Source organism: Sapajus apella, unplaced genomic scaffold, assembly GCF_009761245.1.
Source record: "Sapajus apella isolate SASKATOON/1434 unplaced genomic scaffold, GSC_monkey_1.0 scaffold7, whole genome shotgun sequence".
NCBI lineage: Eukaryota > Metazoa > Chordata > Mammalia > Primates > Cebidae > Sapajus > Sapajus apella.
The window spans coordinates 30,103,633-30,127,140 of NW_022436947.1; the positions used below are offsets into that span (position 1 = coordinate 30,103,633).

Here is a 23,508-nt window from a genome sequence, read left to right on the forward strand (position 1 = left end):
ATTACAGATTACCAGTAGAGTTCCCAGAGGAAAACAGGTCAGGAGATGTATTGGAAGGAGCAGGGGAACCTGTCCTAATCTTTCTCCCACTGGCCTGGTTACCTAAATCTATTCTCAGACATTAGAAAAAGTCATCACAACTTCTGTGTCTATTTCTACATGTTTATGTTATTCACATGATCAGATAAAACTGAATTCTCTCTCTGCATTCTCATACTTTTCAGTAATTTTTATCTCTGTGATTGTAGAATTCCTATGAAGAATTCTAAGTTTCTTGGTGGTTTTTGTGAACAAAAGAAACTTTTTATTATTATCATCACCATGTGCAAAATGCCTGTCCAGGGTTAAGTTGTGATCCATGTGATATAAATCCAGTTCTGGGTGGATGTGGGAGGTACATAGCTTGAGACTTGAGCAATGTTCTAAGTTCATCAGTGGCCACCAGACCAAGAAAAGCTACAGAAAAGCTAGGAAGCACACCACCAGCAGGCTTCTTTTAGATTGTGAAAAATAGGGAAGGCGGGCTTGTCAGCTGAAGACAGTAGTCTGTGACTAATGTCTAGAAGAGAAGGAATGTGTCACATACTGGGAATTCCTGCACTTTAGCATGGCTTTCCTTGCTAAGATATTATTTAGCAAAGCCCATGAATATGCCAGGATAAAGACAGTGCAATGCAAAACCTGGCTAAAATCAGATGACAGATATTTTTTGTTTTAATTTTAGTTTTTATTTATTTATTTTTGAGACAGAGTCTCACTCTGTCGCCAGACTGGAGTGCAGTGGCGCAATCTCAGCTCAATGCAACTTCTGCCTCTTGGGTTCAAGTGAACCCCATCTCAGCCTCCTGAGTAGCTGGGAGTACAGGCGTGCGTCATCACACCCAGCTAATTTTTTGTATTTTAGTAGAGACGGGGTTTCACCATGTTGGCCAGTATAGTCTCCATCTCCTGACCTCATGATCTGCCCGCCTCAGCCGCCCAAAGTGCTGTCATTACAGGCGTAATGACACTCAGCCACCGTGCCTGGCCCCACAGAGTGGTTTTAAAGTCAAATCACTTTGGAAGCGAGTTTTTAAACAGCCCAGCTGGGACCTTTAGTTTCAATGAGGGATTTCACCTAAGCCTCTGACAAGTCTCCAAGCACTGTTTGTTTTAAAGCACTAAGCACTTTAGACTTAACTTGGCAAGAATACCTGGGTATCTCTAAATAAATCAGTGACCCCAAATGTCTAAAGAACAAATGAAGATTCTGCAGATTCTTTTCCTCTAGTATCTCTATCAGGCCAGAGCATTCTTCTTTTAGTGCATGCTTATTTTTATACTTGCTTTTGCAACCCTTTATGCTTTTATTGAAATGTTTGTAACCTTTTGTAACAGCCTCTTGATAAGCTTCCATGTGGGTTTTCATTTTGCAAATGAGATCTTATTTACCAAGTTGGTGGCTTGTGTCTTTTGGCTAAATATGTGGTATATGTTAGGGGCTATAACGAGTTATGTTTGAGAGGCCAATAATTTGTTATTACCATATAGTAGAAAGAATAAACATGTTTTCTCAAGATTCCCATTCCTAAGTTGTGTAATCTAACACTCGCCCAGGTACCTACCTCTGCGAAGGGACTCTGAAGACAGAATTAAGTTAAATAATCAGCTGTCCTTAAATTAGATAAGGAAGCTGAATTTTTCTAGTTGGGAGGCTAATATTTAATGTCATCACTGGAAACCTTAAAAGCAAAGCAGGAAAACAGAAAAGTTAGAGAGAAGCTGTTGAAGATGGAGGCAGAGGAAAGATGAAGTGGAAGGGAAGGTACAGAGATTTGAAACATGAGGACTCAACCCACTGTTGCCAACTTTAAGGGCTGAAGAATGTAGGTGGTCTCTAGAAGCTGAGAATGACCCCAGTCCACAGGCAGCAAGGAAGCAGGACCTCACTCCTTCAGCTACACGGAGCTAAATTTGGCCAACAATCCAAATGAGCTTAGAAGTGAACTATCCCCCAGGGACTGGCCAGCAGACACTTTAATTTCAGCCTTGGGAAAAACCCAGAGCAGCCAATTCTGACTTCTGACTGGCTGAACTGTGAGGTAATAGACTTGTGTTGTTCTAAGCCTCTGTTTGATCTAAGTTGCTTTAAGTCTGTGGTGATGGTGCACATACTCTAATGGTAGCAATAGAAAACTGGTAAGGTAAAAAATGCCTTGGAGTATCTGAGTGTCCTGGGTTACTTGATTTCAACAACAGCTGGCCAGGAAAAGAGAGCAAGGGAGAAAAAGAGAGGAAAAAGGAAAAGAGGAGAGAAGGTATCTGACATTATAAACAGCAGGGACAATTTGGTCTCCACTCCATTCTATGACTCTCACGTAGCTTCTTGCACACCTCATGGTATTAGCGTCTCACAACACTGAGTGGGTTTTTTAAATTTGATGGGTTTCTTGAGAGTACAAGGTGGCCTTTTTTGGGTACAAATTTAAAATTTGATGGGTTTTTAGGGTACAAGAATGGCCTTCTTTATTATAAACTGTGTCCTACTGAGTACATTATATTTATGAATAGTTACAGTATAGGGTTGTATATGTAAAACAGTGCCCACTATACTTTAAGGAAACTGTAAGAGATCTTCAGCAGTATTTTGATTTCAGGTCATTTTCATCTTATAGACTGATTTTTTTCGGAAACAAACCACCATGTGACATCCAACACCATTGTCCCGAATGCTATCCCTCCCAGTCACAGCCTTTGGAGAACCTGAGCTTCTAGAAGGAAGCAGTTCACAGGAAAATAAAGGAGCCTCACTTGCTGTTGCTAAAAAGGCTGAGGCCCATGTATATACTGTCAGCCCATCAATTCCCTCAACTTCTCTACGCTGGATTAGAATGTCCCTTTTTCCTTTCTAAGCACACTACAAATCATTCCTTTTTTAACCTCTTTTCTTATACAAGGTAACCTGGGATGTTAGTGATAAATAATCTGATTCAACCTGTGAAAATCTGGAGGGTTGGGAAGGAAATAACAAAGCACACGTATGTCTTGCCCCAGCCCTGTTCCCTCATTGGTTTCCTCAATGCCCAGGAAAAAAGCGCTGATTGAGATGAATTTTCTAATGCATAATATTCTTTCTCTTTGTATAGCCTAGCTTCAGTATTGCTTCTCTCTCATGTATCTTTGTAATTTTCTGTGTAGGAAACTCTGGAGGCCTCCCACAGATTGGCTCATTTTAACAAAAATGCATTTCTTCTGCCCTCTACAACCTCCAGGAGCCTTCAAAGATGAAGTTAATTATACATATTTTAAAAAGAAACCAAACACAGAGTCTTGAGGATTTCAAGTTCTAAAACCAGATTTATTATGTTCAAAGTTGTGTCTGGATAAAAGGAAAGTGTAACATTAAAATATTAATCTATTCATGCCATTTAGTGCTTTGAGTTATTCACAGATGCTTGGGGTTGTTTGTTTGTTTGTTTTGTTTTGTTTTTGTTTGTTTGTTTATCTAAGAATAAGGCATTTATCTGAGACCAATCAAATGGAAAGGAATATTTTTTGCTTTCGGAATTCTTCCCATTTGGGGTTGTTTTATTATAGAACACCATCCCTTGGACATTTTATGAGCTGTATTCCTAACACATTTACATGTGATTGAAGCGCTTAACAGAAAAACTAGGTAAATTGAGTACTAACAGCTAAAGCAAAATGCTAGGCAACTATTTCCAAATGTAAAGTGCTTTGAAGCTGTTAAGCCATTCTATCCCACTCCCCCAAGCTCTCCTTCCTCTGAGAATTATAAAGGAGATGATGTTCTGTAAAATATTTGATGATGTCTGTTTTAGTCGACCATTTACATTTTCCAAACTGATTTGGGAGTTTAGCTTTAGCCTCTCCCCATTTTATGTTGTTTAGTCAAGAATCTTCTAGGTACAGAATAAAGTTTTTGAATTTTGCTCTTCTATTTATAAAAAGACAATAATACTACTCATCTTTGCCAATCTCATTGGATTAGGGAGCTTGGACGTTATGATAAACAAGGATATAAACTTTAAATAGCCATACATATATAAAGTATTAGAAATGATATTACTTCTAACATTGTTATTAGCAGAAACTTTACAGACTCAAGATGCTATGAAAATGTAGAAGGCACAGAACTTATACTCTATTATAGCTGAGGATTCAGAAATATCATTTAGGCCTGAAATACTTTATTTCAGTTCTAATATTTGTTTGGTTAGAAGCATTTTGACAGGTAATACTATGCTCACTAAATGTTTGCTCCCCACACTTTGCCCAGGTTTTTCAACCATATCTCATTTACTAAAATCTTCAGGATCTTTTCTCCTGGGTTGTTTTCCTGTGGAGACTCTTGCTAGTGTTTTATTCATAATTGAACTTTACATGTACTATATCTTGCATAGAGTACACTAGGCTTGCCTCGTCTTCATTTGAGATATACCTTTCTTTTGTTATCACCTAAGGTCACATTGATTTTTTGTCAGTGTCTCCTATAGTGTATTCCATGCTGGATTGAATAAGGAATATGGGGGAGGAGACATACTCTGCAGTAATTCTTTGGAATTTAGGAAGGGCCATTGTTGATCATATAATCGGAAGATCTTTGATTTGATACAAGAAACAGAGGGCCAGAATGATAAAGCCATTTGCTTAAGTTCACACAGTTGGTTGCTAGCAAGGGTAGAATTAAAATTCTGATGATTCCAGATCGAATGCTCTTCCCACTATGCAGGAGAAGGAGGGAGAACACAAGAAGAAAGATGGCTCAGAGCAGGAGTCAGCAAACTATAGCCTGTGGGCTGTATCTGGCCTACTGCCTATTTTTGTAAATAAAGTTCTTTTTGGAACACAGCATATCCATTCATTTACATATTATATATGGCTGTTTTCACACTACAAGGGCAGAGCAGAATAGTTTTCAGAGACCATCTGGTCTACAAAGCCTGAAATGTTTAGTCTGGTCGTTTACAGAAAAAATTTGCTGACCTCTGGCTTAGAGGAGAGATGACTAAAAAATCTGGATAGGAGCACTTCGTGAGCAGTCCTTTTAGTTTGCACGCTTGTTTCTAGTTCTTGTTTACTGAACAAACTGCTTGGCTATTAGGCAAAATTGTCCATCTGACTCTCTCATGATTAATTACTGGTTGATTTAATAAATGCACATGTATCCTTGCAGAAGGATCAGTAAATATTTTCCAGAGGTGTGTCCTATAATATGTGATTTGTTTTCTGTATTCATCTTCATAATATATTCTTGATGACATTAGTATGTCTAATTGAAAGTAGTGGAAACTTACATGGGATACACAATAGCTGTATTCAAGTATGTGAAGGACTCTCCTGTGAGTAAAAGGATTAGATGTATTTATCCTTCAAGTCCAACTAAAATGTGCCTTTGTTGTTAAGCCCCTGATTCTAGCTACTCCCTTCTTTGGGCAAAATTAATCACCCTCTCTTCTGTGCTTCCAAAATTCTTTGTACAAAGTGCTGTTATAGCATTTGTCACATGGCATTATAGGTCATCATTTGCACATTTGTAACCCCAGTTGATGGTGAAATCCTTGAAAGTGAAGACAATATCTTCCTCTTTTTGGCATCCTCATCATTGGGCTCGGGCCGTGACTCATGATGGTAGCAACCTAATGCTTGATGAGTGAAGGTATATTATAATCTCAGAGGGCAAAGCAAGGACCGTTGTGAAATCTCAGTAAAAAGAACTTGGTGGTAGTGCTGGCAACCAATTGAAAACTCTCCTGAACAGTGTGCTTGGACATCAAAGAGAAGAACTAGGGGTTAGAATGCCTAGGCTTGCATTTTAACTGTGCCGTTTAATAACTGTCCATAGGTGGGTTGCTTATCTCTGAACCTCAATTTCCTCAGCTTTGAAATGGAGAGGATACAGGGAAGCAGTTTTCTAAGTGTGGGCTATAAACCCCTGGGTATTCCCAAAACACTTTCAAGGAGTCTTTGAGGTGAAACCTATTTTTATTAGAATGCTAAGACATTTGTCATTTTCACTCTGTCGATATTGGCATGGATGGTGCAAAAGCAATGGTGGGAAAACTCCTGGTGTCTTTGTACAAATTAAAGCAGCAGCAGCACCAAGTTGAACTGATAGTCATTGTTTTCATCTCGGTCATATACTGACATGAAAAAAAATACATAACAGCTTCACTTAAGAATGCTTTTGATGAAGGAGTAAAATTATTAATTTATTAAATATACTTATATAATTATTAAATATAAATTATACTCAATCTTTGAGTATAATTTCCTTTTTAATATTTTGTGTGATAAAATGGGAAGTATACATAAATCGCTTTTACATTTCGGAAGTATAAGGGCTGACTTGAGGAAAAAGTACTTGTGCTATTGATTTGCCAGCTAAACCAGCATGAAACTAGGCATGGTGTTTCAGAAGCATGCGTAGGTGAAGATCCATTGAAAGTGCAGTATGGGCCAGGAGTCATGACAGTTCATGCCTGTAATATCAGCACGTTCGGAGTCAGGGAGGGAGTATCTCATGAGTCCAGGAGTTTGAGATCAGCCTGGGCTACACAGGGAGAACCCATCTCCACCAAAATTAAAAAATAATAAGCTAGGTGTGGTGGCATGTGCCTGTGGTCCAGCTAGTTGGGAGGCTGACATGGGAGGATGTCTTGAGCCTGGGAGTTTAAGGCTGCTGTGAGACTTGATGGGACCCCTGCACCCCAGCCTGGGTGACAGAGCAAGACCCTGTATTAAAAAATTTGAAAGTACAATATGGATATACTTTAAGATGAAAAGATGTTAATGTAATAGCATCAATATGTTAAATTCATTGATAGGGTTTCAGATTCCACATTGCCAGCCACTTTTAAAGAAACTACTACTGTCAAGTTTTGGTGTGATATCAAAGATAAAATATCTGCATTATGTGAAAAGGCTTTTAAAGAGTACCTGCTTTTTCTACTATATATCATCTGTGTGAGGTAAGATTTCTTCATATACTTCAAGCAAAGCCACATATTGCAACAGATTGAATATATAAGCAGATATGAAAATCCAGCTGTCTTCTAAGGCAGACATGAAAATGATTTGCAAAACTTATAAAACAAAGCTGTTCTCCTCACCAGTTTTGTTTTGGAAAATAGAGTTATTTATTATAAAATGTTATTTATATTAATGTGTAATCAATTTATAATTTTTATTTAAAATGTGTTTGTAAACATTTTAAAATTTCCATTTTAATTTCTAATATGGTAAGTATTAATAGAGTAAATTCACACAACAAGTCTTTGAAGTTCTCAGTTTTTAAGAGTATATAATAAGGGTCCTGAGACCAAACAGTTTGAGAATCACTGATGTGGGAGACAGGCATTTTCATATACTGCTGATGGGAGTATAAATTGGTACAAACTCTTTGGAAACCATATGCTATTATCTACCAAAACTTAAAACACTTGCCCATCGATTCAGCCATATAATACAACATTGGTTGTAAAAGTAAAACAAAAGAAAATGGGAATTAAAGCACACAACAGTTGAAGCTCTTTAAGTAAGTACATCCCAAAAGTGAATTTATATATATTTTGCAGATATTAAAAATAGTTACTAATCTGGAACTATACAAAGAGTTCCAAGACATGTTAAGTATTAAAATAGCCGCAGAAAATTATTTTTAGTATATCCTATTTGTGTAAATAACAGTTATCTGTTAATATAGACAAATGCCTAGAATCTGGAGTTACTTTGGAGAAAATGATTAGGGGCCAAAGAAGGGTGAAAAGAGACATTCAGATCTCATTTCATACCCTTTCATATTTTGTTATTTACATATCCATTTTTCGTCTTACTTAAAAAATTAATGTAGGTGATAATACTCAGAATGTAAACTAGTTGAGCAGTGTTAAATCTCGTGGCCTATAGAGGATGTTTACAATGTAAGTGTTGCATTTTGCATGTAATTATTACATATGTAGTGACACTGTTGGTTGTAAAAGTGAATGATCACTTCACGTGTTAGTGTGATCTCATCAGTAGAGTGTTCTCCAAGCAATTAACGAATGATAAGGAAATATCATAGATCAGATTTCTGCCTCTGAGTATATTCAACTGATCTCTCAGTTTAAATTCTGATACTCTTTGATACCGTTATTTCTTAATGAACAGCCATAATATTTGGGACTAGAAGTTCTATACCAAAGGTCCTCCATCAAAAAGTTATCTCTGAGCAACTTAAAATCTTCAGAATTTTTTTTCATCTGTTAGTTTTGATAGAATTCACTTTTCCCCTTTAATTTTGTTCTCAAAGTAGGGAGGGACTACTAGGACAAATATGTAAATATTCACTTAGTCTTATACTGTGCCACAGTAGGAAGCACCCTAAGTTATGAAAAGAAATTATTACATTAATCTCACAATTGCCGGTTCTACAAACTGGAATTTATTTAGTAGAATTGCTCCCATTCTTAGGATAAGTTTGTCTCTAGGATAAATTTTTCCTATAAGATAAATGATGCAATTTGCCATCTTAAAATAAAGAACACTCCATATATTATTATATAATTTTAAAAAATTATTTAGTGATTAACACAACTACTTTTTGGGTCCAGTAATATAATCTTTTTAGTCAAGAGTCGTGTAATATAATTACATCAACATATACAGACAAACTTGTGTCAACTGTATATGCAACTATATTTTTATAAAATAGGAGTGAGGTTGTTGTGTGAAAACAGGTGGACTTTTCTGGAAGAACAGAAATAATTTACTACTAGCATCTTATTGAAAGAAAAATGCCAATTCAATTTGAATAATGTTGGGAGATAAAGCATGCCAGCATTATTCTTTATTTCTTTTATTAATGAGTTTGGGTACAAAAAAGTCAATAAAAATTGCATTAAAAACTCATAAACATTGTTCAAATCTTCTTTCTCCATCAGTCAGATTCATAAAGCTGGCATTTACATTTAAATGGCAGTTAATAACAATAGAATTTTATTTAGTGAGTCAAACAACACATGGACTCATTTATTTACTTATCGGGCATTTGTTGAGTGCCTCCTCTCTGCCAGACCCCATACCAGGTACTGGGTCTCCAGCCTTGAATAAGACATACTTCTTACATTCTATGAGTTTAATCACCAGTGGAGCAGAAAACTATGTAAACTGATAACTAAGGAAGTAACATTGTGAAATAGGAAGAGCATGAGATCTAGGGGGTAAACAAATTTTAAACTTGGGCTTCCCCATTTCTGAATTATATAGACTTCCAACTTTTCTAAGTTTCAGGGCTTCATCTGTAAAACAGAGATAATAATTTCAGAGTGTGTCTTTTTTAGGAGTTGGAGAAAACATTAAAAGTACAGAGCCTGAAACTAAATCTAATCAAATGAGATCTATTTATTACCCTTAAACAATAATATGAAAGGTACTATATTACAGGCATGTACAAGGAAGAAAGGATAATTGACTTGGGGATGGAGACAGGTAATGAAAAATTTCTTAATGGACAAGTGTTTAGGATAAGGCAATGTTCACAGCAGGAATTCCAAGCCCAGAAATTTTCATTCACAGAGGTATGATTCGAACTTGTGCTAAAGTATGAGGAACTACAAGTCATTTGGTGAGGCTGTAGTCTCAAAAGCATTGAAATGAAGATGGTGTATTAATGGTTGTCAATCATTTAATGGTTGTCAGAGGACATTTTCTGTCCTGCAAATGATTCAAGACTTTATGCAGTGCAATGGGAATGACAATAAATAGAGTTGAGCTATATTTTGAAGGTAGAATTTATAGAATGAGTGACAATGTAAGACTGAAGGAAAGAAAGGAAGAAAATTCCAGATTTCTGGCTCAGGTAAGTAATAGTTGATGTCATTGATCAGAAGAAAGAATTGAGGAGAAAACGTAGGTTTCAGGGCAAAATGATCAATTTCATTTGGGTATATGAAATCTTCCTTGTCAGGATCTCAGGCAGGAGACCACACCTGGGTTGGAGAAAAGACTGGAGAGTGCTAAGCATCAGATGACTACCTAGAAGTCAGAAGTCCCAAGTTTCTAAATGTGTTGTTCACTAGCTTTGTGACTAGTGAATTTCACCTTTCCTTTTTCTATAAGGGATTTAAAGCAGCTTAACTGTGTAATTATGATGTCTCATAAATGTCCAGGTCTCAGCCTACGTTTTCTCATGAGTACAAATTTTGAAAAACTAGTCAACATCCTTCACAGAGTTGTTTTAAGGATCACATTTTTTTGATATCTGTGAAATCCCTGGAACATATCTGATATACAAACAGAGAATGACATGTTTAGCACTTAAAGATTGAAATTACATTATGCAAGCAAACATGGAACTCTGAGGAAACTCATTGGTAATGACACTGTTTATGGTTACAGTGTAATGTCCGATCATTTATTGTAATGCAGTGTAATGGTTAGAAGTGAGGCCTCTGAGTCAAACTGCCTAGATTCAAATATCAGCCATTTACTCTTTGATTTTGGGCAAGTTATTTAACCTTTTTTATAAGACAGAAACTTGCAGAGTATCTACCTCATAGGTTGTCAGGAAGATGAAATGAGTTAGTGTATATAAAGCATACAGGTCAGTGACTGATGCGTAATTTAGGTCTCAGTGTGTACTCAATATTTTTACAATCGTCATCAGAGGCAGTAACATCATAAGCATTTGTCACTAACAAATGGCAAAATTTTTGTGGAGGGACATTGGAGATAATCATATTGGTTTTATAGATGAGGAAAAGGGAGCTCAGATAAGTTGAAAGATATGTTCAAGGATGCATATATCTTTAGTGAAAGATGGCACTGAGGCCCAAATACTTCTTAACTCACTATACTTCCTTAACCCTTTTTAGGGTAGGGTCTGTGTCTTCATGAGTAGTTTAAGCAAAAATGTAATTTGAGTTGACAATTATGTATGTCTTACAGACAATAACATTGCAGATGTTCTCCTTTATTAATAAATTTGGTAAAGGTCAGAAGTTTCCTTTTTACAGATGTTAGCTCAAATTAAGCACTAACTGTTATGGGTGTGTGTGTGTGTGTGTGTGTGTATGTGTCAGACGGTAGTCATAATGTGAAACACATATGTTCAGATAATATTTGCTAGTTACTCCCTAGCAGTTGCAGACCCCCAGTATTCAAGGGAAACAAAACACCAAGATTCCATAAGATACTTTATTGATATGCCTTATTTTATAATTTTCTTTGTGATTTATTAGGTGAATTAAACACATACCTTAAGAAGAGATTTTCTTGTTTTGTAAGTTTATTATGAATATTAGACCTCAGGCTAAAGTTATTGAACATTAGCACATATGCACATAAAGCACTGTGATAACATCACAGAATATTTAATGATACTTGAGTTTCACATAAAATATTTTCACCTGCAAAGCCCAAAGCATTTCATAAATATTAATGCTGTTAATCAAAGATTTGAATAAATAGATGGATTTTGTATTATACCCTGAAGATAAGTAGAGTGAGATTCTTATTGAATTTATGTCGTCTATTTTAGGAGCTAGGTGGAGGTGATAAAACTGAGCCCAGACTTTTTTTTTTTTTTGAGACGGAGTTTTGCTCTTGTTACCCAGGCTGGAGTGCAATGGCGTGATCTCGCTGAGCCCAGATTTTCATTAATTACCTATAATAAGTGGTTCCAAATAAAACATTTTAGAATGTTACCAGAAATAGTTGCTAGATAGTCAGACTCTAGACATGAAAAACAAGATAAAGAAGGAAAGTTAAATAAGATAAAATGAACAGTAAGTTAAGCAAATATTGTTTAAAAGATACAGAGAAATTAAGAAAAAAGGTGTAGTCAATTTATAAATCACACGTTTGTATTGTCTTAATTTAGGCACACCATGGAAATCAATAGTTGTAGTTTCACTTGGAAGATATAGTTTATCATGATTATTTAACTAGGAATTTCACTTTCTTCCTTTCAATTTGGATTATCATGCATTTCCCCCATTCTGAGCTCCTCCAGCTCTAAAATTCACATGATGTTCTACAATGGGATATTTTCCTTAGTAAAATCATTGGGTTCTAGTTTGCTAAAAAATGTATACTGTGCGGTTTAAGAAATCCGTAGTGAGTACCTAACAATTACATGTTGCTCTGGTCACTATTTTTGTTACTTTGTGAGTGGTGATGGTTTGGATTTGCACAGAGAAGTAAGTGAAAGCAGCTCTCCACCAATGCAGTTATGGGGTCACTTTCCTTACCTCTACCCTATTTTTATTAGATGTCCTGGGTGTGCTTCACAGGTTTCGAAATGGGAACATTTCTACACTTCAGCCAAAATATATGCATCACAGTTTATATCACATGGGAACTGCTTGGGCTTGAAGGCCTTTCTCAGCTCCGTCACAGCCTCATTCCCTCCCTACCTTTGAACCTCCCCAAACAAACACTAAGCTGCTTCTCTTCCCCTGTATTCCATCTTTACCTCACCATGACTTCCAACAAGGTTCTGCCCAAGCTCCAGTTCTTTCACAAATCCTTTGCTAACCTCGCCGGTCACAACTGATTTATTATATTGTACTCCTAGAGCACTCTCTCGGCATCTCACAGTTGAGCAGTTATAGTTCAGTGTGGTTTCATGAGGCTTGTTATTGTCTTAATGGTATTTTGTTTCTAAAAGAAACTACCACGTGTTTCATTTTTGACACCTATATGGTCCCTGGCATAGTGAGGAGGAAATAGATTAAATATCCTAATAAATTTCTATTAACAAGTTAAGTATTGTGACCAAATCTGTCTTATTTTATTCTTAAAATACCCATTTGTAATGAGGTTTTCTTTCTGAGCAATGGATTGTTAGAAATGACTTTCATACACGTAAATTTTAATTATATATATATATTTGTACTTAACAAATTGTTTTCATTGAAAAGAATCCTACCTGAGCAACAGAGTGAGACCCTGTCCCTAAAAGTAAAATAAAAGAAATAGAAGGAAAAAAAAGAAAAACAAATCAGGCTGTCCTGGTAAATGTGGAGCATATACAGCATACACTGTATTGGTTTGTGATGATTTTTTAGATATAAACATTCCCTATTTTAATTCTTAGCCTCTTATTAATAATTAATACTCTCTGATAATGCTTTTTACTATATATTTTTGTTACTTTGATATTTTTTCAAGATCCTATACATTTTCAAACAGAGAGTAAATGCTCTTCAGCTATTGTTTAGTCATAATAAAATTATAGAGGTTCCAAAATATGAAAAACTGATAACTTCAAGTAGTCCCTAGTTAATGATTTTGCTACCTTAAAATGGCAATTGCTTATAAAACATTATACACCCTTTCTGTGAAATAGGAAAAACTCTTCAGAGAGGAAAACCAGAGATGGAATTTGGAATGTTGCTTGGCTATGTATATAGAACTGCTCCTAAAAAGAATACAGTAAAATGATAACATAGCAATTTCTAGGTTATGTTCACAAGCAGAGAGAGCCCAGTACTGCCAATCAAATCAAAAGTGTTCTGTGTTTCATTGGGAATTGATGTCTTTAGTTAATACACTCAGAAGCATTAAAAAAATAACCTATGTTCTGAATTAAGTATGGAAAGTACATTTCTGTCCAGGAATTCGTTGAGATGAAATTATTTTATCTGAGGAAACAATGCAGTAAATTTTATTTCCTTTTGGTGTAATTTTAAAGTGTTCTTTCTATTTTAAACTTAGACCAAAAAAAATGCACTCTATAAATTGAGTGATGTGAACTACTTTAGCAGAGAGTTAATAAATATTACACTAGCCTAGGACAGTATCTATAGAAAGTAAAAGAAAAACAAAATCGGGAAGATGTTGCAGAAGAAGCACTTGAACCCAGGAGATGGAGGTTGCAGTGAGCCTAGATCGCACCAGCGCACTTCAACCTGGGCTACAGATTGAGACTCTCTCTCCAAAAAAAAAAAAAAAAAAAAAAAAAAATCTTGGTTTGTTTACTTAGAATTTCTGATCTTTCTATTTATAACTAAACTTTTTAGCTTTCTTATTTTTATCTACCATTAACATCTTTCTACAGTTAACATCCTTCCACAATTCCCCCTGGTAGCTCCACTTTGATTAAACAATGTTTTAGGCCAGGCGTGGTAGAAAAAATAGGCCAGGTGTGGTGGCATGCACCAATAGTCCCAGCTACTCAGGAGGCTGAGGTGGGAGGATGTTTTGAGCCTGGGAGATGAAGGCCACTGTGAACTATGATCACACAACCACACTGCAGCCTGAGTGACAAAGCATGACCCTGTCTCAACCAAAAAGGAAAGAAGGCGGGGGCGGGGGGAGGAAGAAGAAGAAAGATAAAGAAAAGAAAGAAAAAGAAAGAGAAAGAGGAGGGAAGGGAAGAGAGAGAGAGAAAAAAAATTGTTTTAACTTTATATTTTTAAATAATTCTAAACCCACAGACAATTAAGTATTTTCATACCCAAAGCAGATCTGAAATAATGTTGCAAAATAGTATATATTTTTTTGCTGTTAAAAGGACCAAATAGGAAAAACAGTTTGACTTCAAGTTTTGCTCAAATGAATTCAATGAGAGGGAGTTTCAGTTTAAAATGAGAATTAATTACTGAATAAAGTGTAAAAATAAGATGATTCCGAAAGTTAGAAAAACTCTTCATGTTCACAATGTCCTTAATCCTGAAAAAAGAGGTTAGTAATAAAATATGGGGGAAGACATTTTACTGCAAAGCAATTCCTCAACTCTAATTCAGTTTCATGCTGTGTCAGGTTTTCTAGGAGTATTTATTAAGCAAACTAGTTGGCATAAAAAATTGCAGTACCACTTGAAAATGCCAGTTATGTGAGTGTATGTATATTTTAATAAAAATAGACTTGGCATTTGCTTGATTTTTTTTTTTTCTTAAGAAGAGAGAAACACGTAAAGGAAGCATCATCTATACATGGAATCTTAGGTGAAGATAAAAGAAAAGCCAAATGAAGCTGCTGTAATCTTTCTTTCAAATTGTGTCCTGTTCTGAGTAACTTTGCAAACAATAAGATCTCATCTTTGTGGAATACTATTATGAGTTACTGTTCAGGACTTTGAAAAGAGTTGTCCCTTCTTCTCTGTCTTCATTTATCCCCAGCCTCCATCTCCTGTGAGACAATTGAGACTTCAATCCCAAACCCCCAGTCCTGGTCCAGGATATGTAACTTAATTCCAAGTCTAGCTTGAACCTGATTTCATTAGAACCAACATATGCCTTGTCCTTCTGCTAAATAAAGAAAGCTTTCTTATGCCAGATCCTGGAAAACAGCCGTGAGATTGATTCAGATTACCTTGTTTCTCTCTTCCGAATTCTCCTGCATTTCTGTCTTCATTTTCCTCAAGCCAACTGCTTCCGTATTACAGGCTCCTTCTAACTCTTATGTCACTCCAGAGGTGCCAAATACTGATGCAGAGGGCGATCAGAAATGAGGCTGTTGCTTCAGCTGGGGTTTTTCTACCATCATCGTCTGCTATGGTATAGAACACCGTATTGGTTATTGGTTATATCATAAATTGTTTTCTCTTTATGATAGGATAGTTTGCAGTGATTAAGAATTTCAGGTAGATCTGTTGCTCTGAAATGAAAAGATGTAAATAATCTGAGAGTAAAAGATTCATTTCATATATTGTACCACTGTATTTAGAAATTGGATATATGTAAATACATACATAGGTACATTTATGTATATATACATATGTGGATATATGTGTATATAGGTTTATTCCATCACCAAATGTATGTGACGAAGAAATAAGGTTGGATGAGTACCTGTGAAACAGGCTATCAGTGATTATCTCTGGAGAAGAATAGAGGTAGAAGTAACAGCAAAGTTCTAACTTGAGTCTTATTGAATGGCTTAGGTCATACGTCTCTCCCTGAGCCAATCACTGTGGCCAGAGGGTTAGGGTGTTCTCATTAGGTGGGCCCCCCTTAAGCCAGGGGTGGTGTCAATTCTACTTAAACTGCATGGACAAACAACTAGGGAAGGGTGGCTGCATGAAGGAAAACCTGAATGCTGTTCCCAGAAGGGGTACTAGATGCCAGGCAATAAATATAGCACATGTCCATGATAATACTCCCTTGGATGTCTTTGTTTACAGTGTTTGCATAACACTTTACCGTATATAAGAGCTCTACTCTAGCTTAAAAATTAGACAAAAAATACAGACTATTCAATTTTAATTAAATTGCTGTAGAAGTTGAATTAATATTTATGCCAAAAATTGTAAGGATAAAAAAAAAAAGAAAAGGGAAAGTTGTTTGTAAACTTACCTTCACCTGTTACAGTTGAATAAGTCCAGTATGCTATTTATAATAAATTGTCATCCCTTATATTTGTTTATGAATATGCAGCCCTTTATCACATTTCTCATCAGGCTAATGCTTGGCATTAAAGCCTTATAGATTTGAGTTTTAGGATTTTCTATGATACCTTCTTTGTTAGTCACTCAGGTCATTCTTGAATTGGCCATTTTAAAAAATTTATTAAGCCTTGTGCTTTTGGATTCTCTGAGAAAATTATTTTACAGTGTTGTAAAAATAGAGAAAATTGCTAAAAAGCAATAATATTTATTTTTTTCTTAAGAAAAATGACTGTCAAGCCAATAAAAAGCTAATAAATTTCACTGGTTTCATTACCCTAGTACAAATCAAACAAATAAAAAATATCCAAGAACATAGGTTCTGGTATCAGAAACCAGAGCTTGGGGAATCATTCAGTCACCCCAGCCTCCATCTGTCCCTCATATCCTCAACACAGCCTCCCCTGTCACCTCAGGGTTTTTACACAGGGTTCTATATTGCTGGCCTGATACAAATGGAAGTGGTTTCAGCTTTACCCAACTCAGCACATTTTCAGGGAAACAAACTTTTCCTGACATTGAGTCATGGCGGTCATAATTCAAGTTTCAGAGATTTAATTATATTAATTTGAAGAAAACCACATATTTGAGGCTTAAATATCACATCAGTACTATCTATTTAACAAATTCAGGTATTGTTCTTTATAGCTAATCACTTTCAAACTGAATTAGGCAATGGGCTCTTTCTCCCCAAGCTTCAAACTCTGCCACTGAGCATATTTGAAGCCCATTAATCCCATTTATGCCTAGTGTTCCATTATTGGAACACTAAGCATCTGGGAGTTATTTATATCCTACTGCCCAAGGTCATCGCCAAGGTCTATGGCAGAAATTCAAAAACTGCAGCCTCAAGCATAAATGGATTAAGGTTCTTACCACAACCTGAGTACTGATAAGCAGTTTAAACATTCATTCCCATGTCAACAATTCAGCTCTTTTCTTAGGCTGTTTCATAACTGGCATACCAGAAAAGGGGTCTTATGCCCCCAGTATATTAAGATGTTTGGAGTGGGAAACATAATAGCTCCTTTAGCAACACATGCTATCAGATTTTAACTATTTCCTCAGTGACTTATGGCTGAATTTTTCTCACTGAAGAATGTGAAATGTTAGTCTTTTTACTCAGTGGGCCAGAAATGGTATCAGCAGCCATATGTGAATTCTCTTATAGTCTTTTTTAGCTGAATATTGATAAGTGAATTAAATGCAGCCATTTTAATGTTTTACCAAGTTAAATGAAAGGCAAGCAAGTAAGAAGAAAGAAATTAAGAGTACTAAACAAGGAATAAGCAAAACATTTCCAGCTGAGAGTTGGGAATGAGATGGAAGCTGGCAGAACAGTGAGGACACTGACTTCAGATGGCAGGCATTTAGGAAGGAAGCCTTCACACCAGCCCCAACCTCTTAGAGTTGGCTTTGGTGTGCTTTGTTTTGTGTGTGTGTGTGTGTGTGTGTGTGTGTGTGTGTGTGTGTGTGTGTGTGTGTGTGTGTGTGTGTGTTTCATAATGCAAAGCTACTGCTGTTTCCAAAGTGTGTATATAGCTTATGGAACTAAAGAATGGGGGAAAGAGTGAGCAGTGGCAAAGAAGAGTAATTTTTATTTTTATTTTTCAGATGATTTGGGGTTTGGTGTCATTTGATAGTAGGGCTTCAGAACATATTTCGCCTAGTGAATCGCTTCATTGTTTAAAACTCATGAAGTATCCAACTGATGAAACACATATTTGCCCTGTTAGAGAAATGTGGCAATTATTTATTTCAGGTTTTGAAGAAGTTCATTTTAACACTACTTTCTAGGAGATTTGAAAAAACACAAATAAATTATTATATTTATCTAGTTTATGATTTATTTTACATAAAGCAGTATTACCTTTTGGTCTGGTCCATTTGTTATTAATAAATTATGTAACATAGTCTTTTAGGTATGGTGCCTAAAAAATCTGCATTGGTACCTGACCAAAAAAACTTAAAGCAGGTTATCCATAATCTTATCCATAGTTAGAACTATAAAGGCAAATATTTTGGTTTTCTTTCTTGCTATATATGACATAATGTATATATATTGATATGCGTGACAGGTATTTTGTTTGTTACTGCTGCAATCCCAATATCTAAGAGTATTGTAATGCACATTTGTGCAACCTGATTTGTTTTTAGTATTAATATTAGTCTTCTTCAGTGAACTAAATATGTTGTTACTTATTACCTACTGAGTATTAACAAGCCAAATGCATTCATTGATATGACTTTGCTTTTTGCCTGCTCACCAACCAGGCTCTTATTTGATGTTTTCTTTCTGCCTGTATAGAATAAATAATGTGAAGTTGAAATGATAATGGAGCTTCACTGTGCCTTTTTATTTGGGAAGGATGACAGGGTATTGGGCTGCCACACTAAGGAGGAAGAATGAAGGTTAATGGTGATTTTCAAGTAACTCTTAGAGGAAGGACGATTTTAGCTTTATCCATTTCAGCATATTTTCAAGGAAACCTAAACTTTTTATGATGTTGAGGATTATGAATCATGACACCCATAACTGAAGTTTCAGAGAGATTTAATTATATTGTTGCTTTGAAGAAAACCACATAGAACCATATTTAGGTACAATTTCAAAATCATTTCATCCAGTTTTCACATCTCTGTGTTTTCTTTAAACTATCTGGTAAACATCCAGGGACTCTGAATGCTTTTCTCTGATAGATGCAGAGAGCATTTAAGCTAACACTCAGCTGTTTGTTTATTATGTTTCCAAACTTTTTCCAGTTTCTGTTTAGTATTCAGTGAAATGGTGTAAAGAAAACCATCTGCACTGCAGCTGCAAAGGGATTACCTTCGGTTCTTCTTTTCAAAAAGAAGTCAAATGCCCCCTGTGCACAGCCCTGGACAGTTGCTTGGATCTTGTACCATATGTTTTATACAGTACTCCTGGAGCTTAGTCAATTAATAGCTCAGAAGATACAATTAGCCTTTTAGTGACTGCATTCATTCATAAACGGCTGCCCAAAATAAAGAAACTCTTGACTCCCTTCTCCTATTATGATTGCAGACTGAAGATTTGAAATGTTGGATGACAGCAGATACACTGAGATCATTAGCCCAAAGTGGCTGCTCTGGTTTTTATAGCCTACTGCTACCAAACCAAATTCCTAGGTGTGGGCTAGGGTACTGGTACAAAATAAAAATGAAATTATTCTCAACAGAATGCGTTTAAATTGAATTTTACAGTCCTTACCATGTCTTGAGATAGCTTTTGTCTTTATTTGAATACGTTTTAAGCAGACGCTGAGTAAATACACGTACTGAAATGTAATTATTAAAGTGAAAAACTATTATTTTTCCATGTACTTTCCTTCCTTGGCAATATTTTATTTATGGTAAAATTTTAAGACTTTGAAAATATTTTAGCAAACTCACTTGTAACTTTTTCTTAAAAACCTTCAGGCCGTGTATAGTTCTAGACACTATTGTAATCATAACACACGGATACTAAGCCAATGGCTGTCATCAACTAGGGCAGAAGTTATCCTGATTTCTTCAGAGTTACATCCAGTTCAAGGGACTGTCCAAGAGTCAGTGGTTTGGGTAGGGGCCAGTTTTTGTGAGGATGACGGGATTTGCCTACAGAATTGAAAATTTTCTGTTTCCTAGGTAGGATACCTTAAATAACTATGACATTAATGAATTTGTATTTAAAAGGGGAGATTTAAAGACTTCTATACAAAAAGTTATAATCATTTCCTTCAAACCTGTTTGTATATAACTATATGTTTTCATGTATATATATTTAAATGCTTTTTTAAAATTAATGCTTTGGGAATATCAGTTGCTTTCATATGAGTCTTAAGCAATTTATTTCAACTTATCAAATATTTACTTGGTTAAAATTAGACTTTGTGTTTGGGTGACTAGAGAAAAGGTACCAACAAAGGGAAGTGGGTAGGAAGAGGAGGGTGATTTGTCACTTGTTTTGTTGAGGTTGGAGGTAGATACAAGAAGCACAATGACATTTTTGCTTGTGTTTTTTAAATGTACATCAGAAAATTCAGACACATTTACAAACTGGGTTTTGTTTCTCTTTCTTTCTTTCTTTCTTTTTTTTGAGACGGAGTTTCACACTTGTTGCCCAGGCTGGAATGCGATGGCGAGATATTGGCTCACTGCAGCCTCCACCTCCTGGCTTCAAGCGATTCTCCTGCCTCAGCCTCCTGAGTAGCTGGAATTACAGGCATGCACTACCACACCCAGCTAATTTTTGTATTTGTAGTAGAGACAGGGTTTCTCCATGTTGGTCAGGCTGGTCTTGAACTCCTGTCCTCAGGTGATCTGCCCATCTCGGCCTCACAAAGTGCTGGGATTACATGTGTGAGCCACTAAGCCTGGCCCAAACTGGGTTTTTTAATAGCCAAAGAAATGTCCTTCTGGGTTTAGAATAAGAATGAAGATACTGTATTTGACAGAAAGGAGCATTTAAAATAGGGTAGACTCCATAAGGACTAGAAGAATAGGCTTGAAGAATAAAGCTTCCCATAGAGGAGAAATCAAAGTAAGCATCTACAAGGAATGTAGAGCACATTAGGTTTTAATCTACCTACTAGTAAGATTTTAAAACAAAGAGCCAGAACAAGTATCCTAAACAGTGATCAAGAAATGACACAGAGATGGGGACTGACTACTTGAGCCTGGATTGGTGATTATGGTCCAACATGCATGAATAATCAGAACAGGTATATAGAAAGATAATATTGAAGGATTTACACCTATCCTGAAATATATTAAACCTACTCTTCAAACTACCATTAGGTCATTTGGCTACTTCATGCTAAGGAAATATTTAACTGCTTTTCAAATGCTTTTTCTTTCTAAGAGTCCTTTGTACTTTCTGACATAATTAAGATTTTTCTCATCTTTCATATCACCTTCTCGGACTATGCCAGAAAATTTCAAAAAGGGTTAGAAAAAGCGTTTGAATTGAATCATATTTCTAAATTGAAAAGTTGACCAGAAATTTGGCAGATCTGAGCACAGAAATATTTTATTATTTTAATTGCTATTTTAGTGTGTAGTATCCCTTTAATTGGTTCTGTTTTTTGAGACCAACTATTTTTTAGTTTTTGTGGGGTTTTTTTTTCCTTTGATGAATGTTAAGAATTCTCATGCTTAACATATAAAAAAGAAAATTGCTTGTTAAAGTGCACAGATAATAGGGAATAAGATATGGAATACTTTTGAAACTATGGATAAAGCCTCTCAAATAATCAGTTTAATGCTATCTTGGATCCATGTCATATCTTCCTTCAATAGACCTTACTTTATTTTAATACAGTTTATCATATTAATCTGTTAATGTTTCCATGAGTTAAATGGATACAAAATAGCATCTCCATTGAACGTATTGAAAAACTATGGTACAATGAAATCTAAAGAAAGTCACCCAGAATTATGCAGAAAAGAACTTCAGAGCCAGAACATGAACCAACTCTTTTGGACTTCCACTGACATTTGAGCTTGTTGCCTTAAATACACACAATAGGCTTTGTACTGTTTTTTCTAGTAATTTCATGGATTTGCCTATCCATCTGATTACTCACCAGGTTCCCTCTGTGATCAAAAACAAGGATTCCTAATTAGAAGTGCAGTCTCTGGCATAAGACTGGAACAAAGATAACTGGTCCACTTATTGATTTATTGAATTAATGGCTTCCCCTACTTTAGTAAGGGTTGATCTAACTAGAGGAGTTGACTTTTCACTGAAAAGTAGACTAGATAATGCCAAATATAAAGTCTTTTTGATTTTTCTACGTAGTATGAATTGTGTGCTCTGGGTATAGCATTATACTATGTCATTAGGATTAAGAAAAGTTTCAAAATATCTCTAAAACACAATATCTCTAAAACACAGAGTAAAAGCCATGTATAAGACAGGCCAAGATTTTAAGGCCAATGTCACTCCATTGTTAGAACAAGATTTACTGTGTTTATTTGGCTGTGATAGAATACAATTTTGTGATTCTATTACATCTTTCTTAATAGTCCTGGGAGTTTGTATTTTTTCCTTGACACAATTGCTTATAAATCTGGAATTTAATCAGTTAGTGTAATAGCAAAATTTTGTTAATTATAGGATCATTGAATTTTTTTCTTTATGTAATTTTAAAAAATGGCTTACTTGTGGTTTATTTTAAAGAAAGTTTAACACATTTCAAGATAGGCGTAAATCTTTCAATACTGTTTTAGTATATATCCATTCTGATTATGCATGTATGTTGGAGACCATAAAAGAGATTGTATTTGTTCATCCTACAGCTTTATTCAGTGCCTGTTGTGTTCCAGAAATTTTTTCTAGTTTCTGTGAATTTAACAATAAATAAGCCATAATCCACTACCCTCCTGGAGCTTACCTCCTAGCACTGACTTGTGCTATAGAAGAGTAGTTACCATTTTCATACTTGTAAAGTTTGTTCTTAAAAATTTAAGTTTCTGTTGAATGTTAATGTATGTTGTATCAGTAATAAATGAAACACTTCTTGAGCACCTTTGTTTATTTATTCAGTAGGACTTTTCAGTCACTCATCTACCTTTTAAAACTGGTGTGACTTCTTTGTACTTTGTTCAGTATTAGGAAATACTTCAATGTAGCATCTATGGTAATGTTAAAGTCAATTTTTTTTCCAGGCAGTTCAATACTGTATTGTGAAGGACATCAGTGATTTTTTTTTCTTATTTAATTTCAGGTGTTTTCCTGCAACCTAGCTGGGTGTAAATGTGTACGCTAATGTAAAGCAGCTGAAACAAAAATGTTAAGAGGTTTTTTTTCTCTCTTACCTAACATTCTGGTCTAGACTGCAGGGTAGCTCTGAACCTTTAGAACATTCAGAGATCTTACATGTTGTTTTTCCATCTTCTAAGCATTCCTCATCTGCATGGCTGAAGTTGGATTGCTGCTACTTTCGAGCCCCAGTGAGGAGTGGGTTTGGGAGGAAGTCTAGGGAAAGCTGATTGTCTTTCATTTGAAAATAACTAGAAATTGCACTCCTCACTTTTTGCCCATCCTATTGACCCAAACTTAGGTGGCCACCTCACACTGCAAGGAAGTCTGGGAAGTTTAGTCCCTAGCTGAGCTGCTATGTGCCCAATAA

At 35.7% G+C, this 23,508-nt stretch overlaps 1 protein-coding gene and 2 long non-coding RNA genes across 8 annotated transcripts in view; 2 read left to right on the forward strand and 1 right to left on the reverse strand.

Annotated features, from left to right (window-relative positions):
* IMMP2L (inner mitochondrial membrane peptidase subunit 2) overlaps window positions 1-23,508 on the forward strand; it is an 865,268-nt gene that overhangs the window by 711,675 nt on the left and 130,085 nt on the right. The gene's annotated exons all lie outside the window — the stretch shown is intronic.
* On the forward strand, window positions 954-13,802 carry LOC116549972. The gene is made up of 2 exons (XR_004268181.1): window positions 954-8,201; window positions 8,251-13,802. It is a non-coding gene; the product is annotated as an uncharacterized LOC116549972 (long non-coding RNA).
* LOC116549973 lies at window positions 21,470-23,471 on the reverse strand. The gene is made up of 3 exons (XR_004268182.1): window positions 23,403-23,471; window positions 21,846-21,848; window positions 21,470-21,552 (listed from the first exon to the last, which is right to left on the reverse strand). It is a non-coding gene; the product is annotated as an uncharacterized LOC116549973 (long non-coding RNA).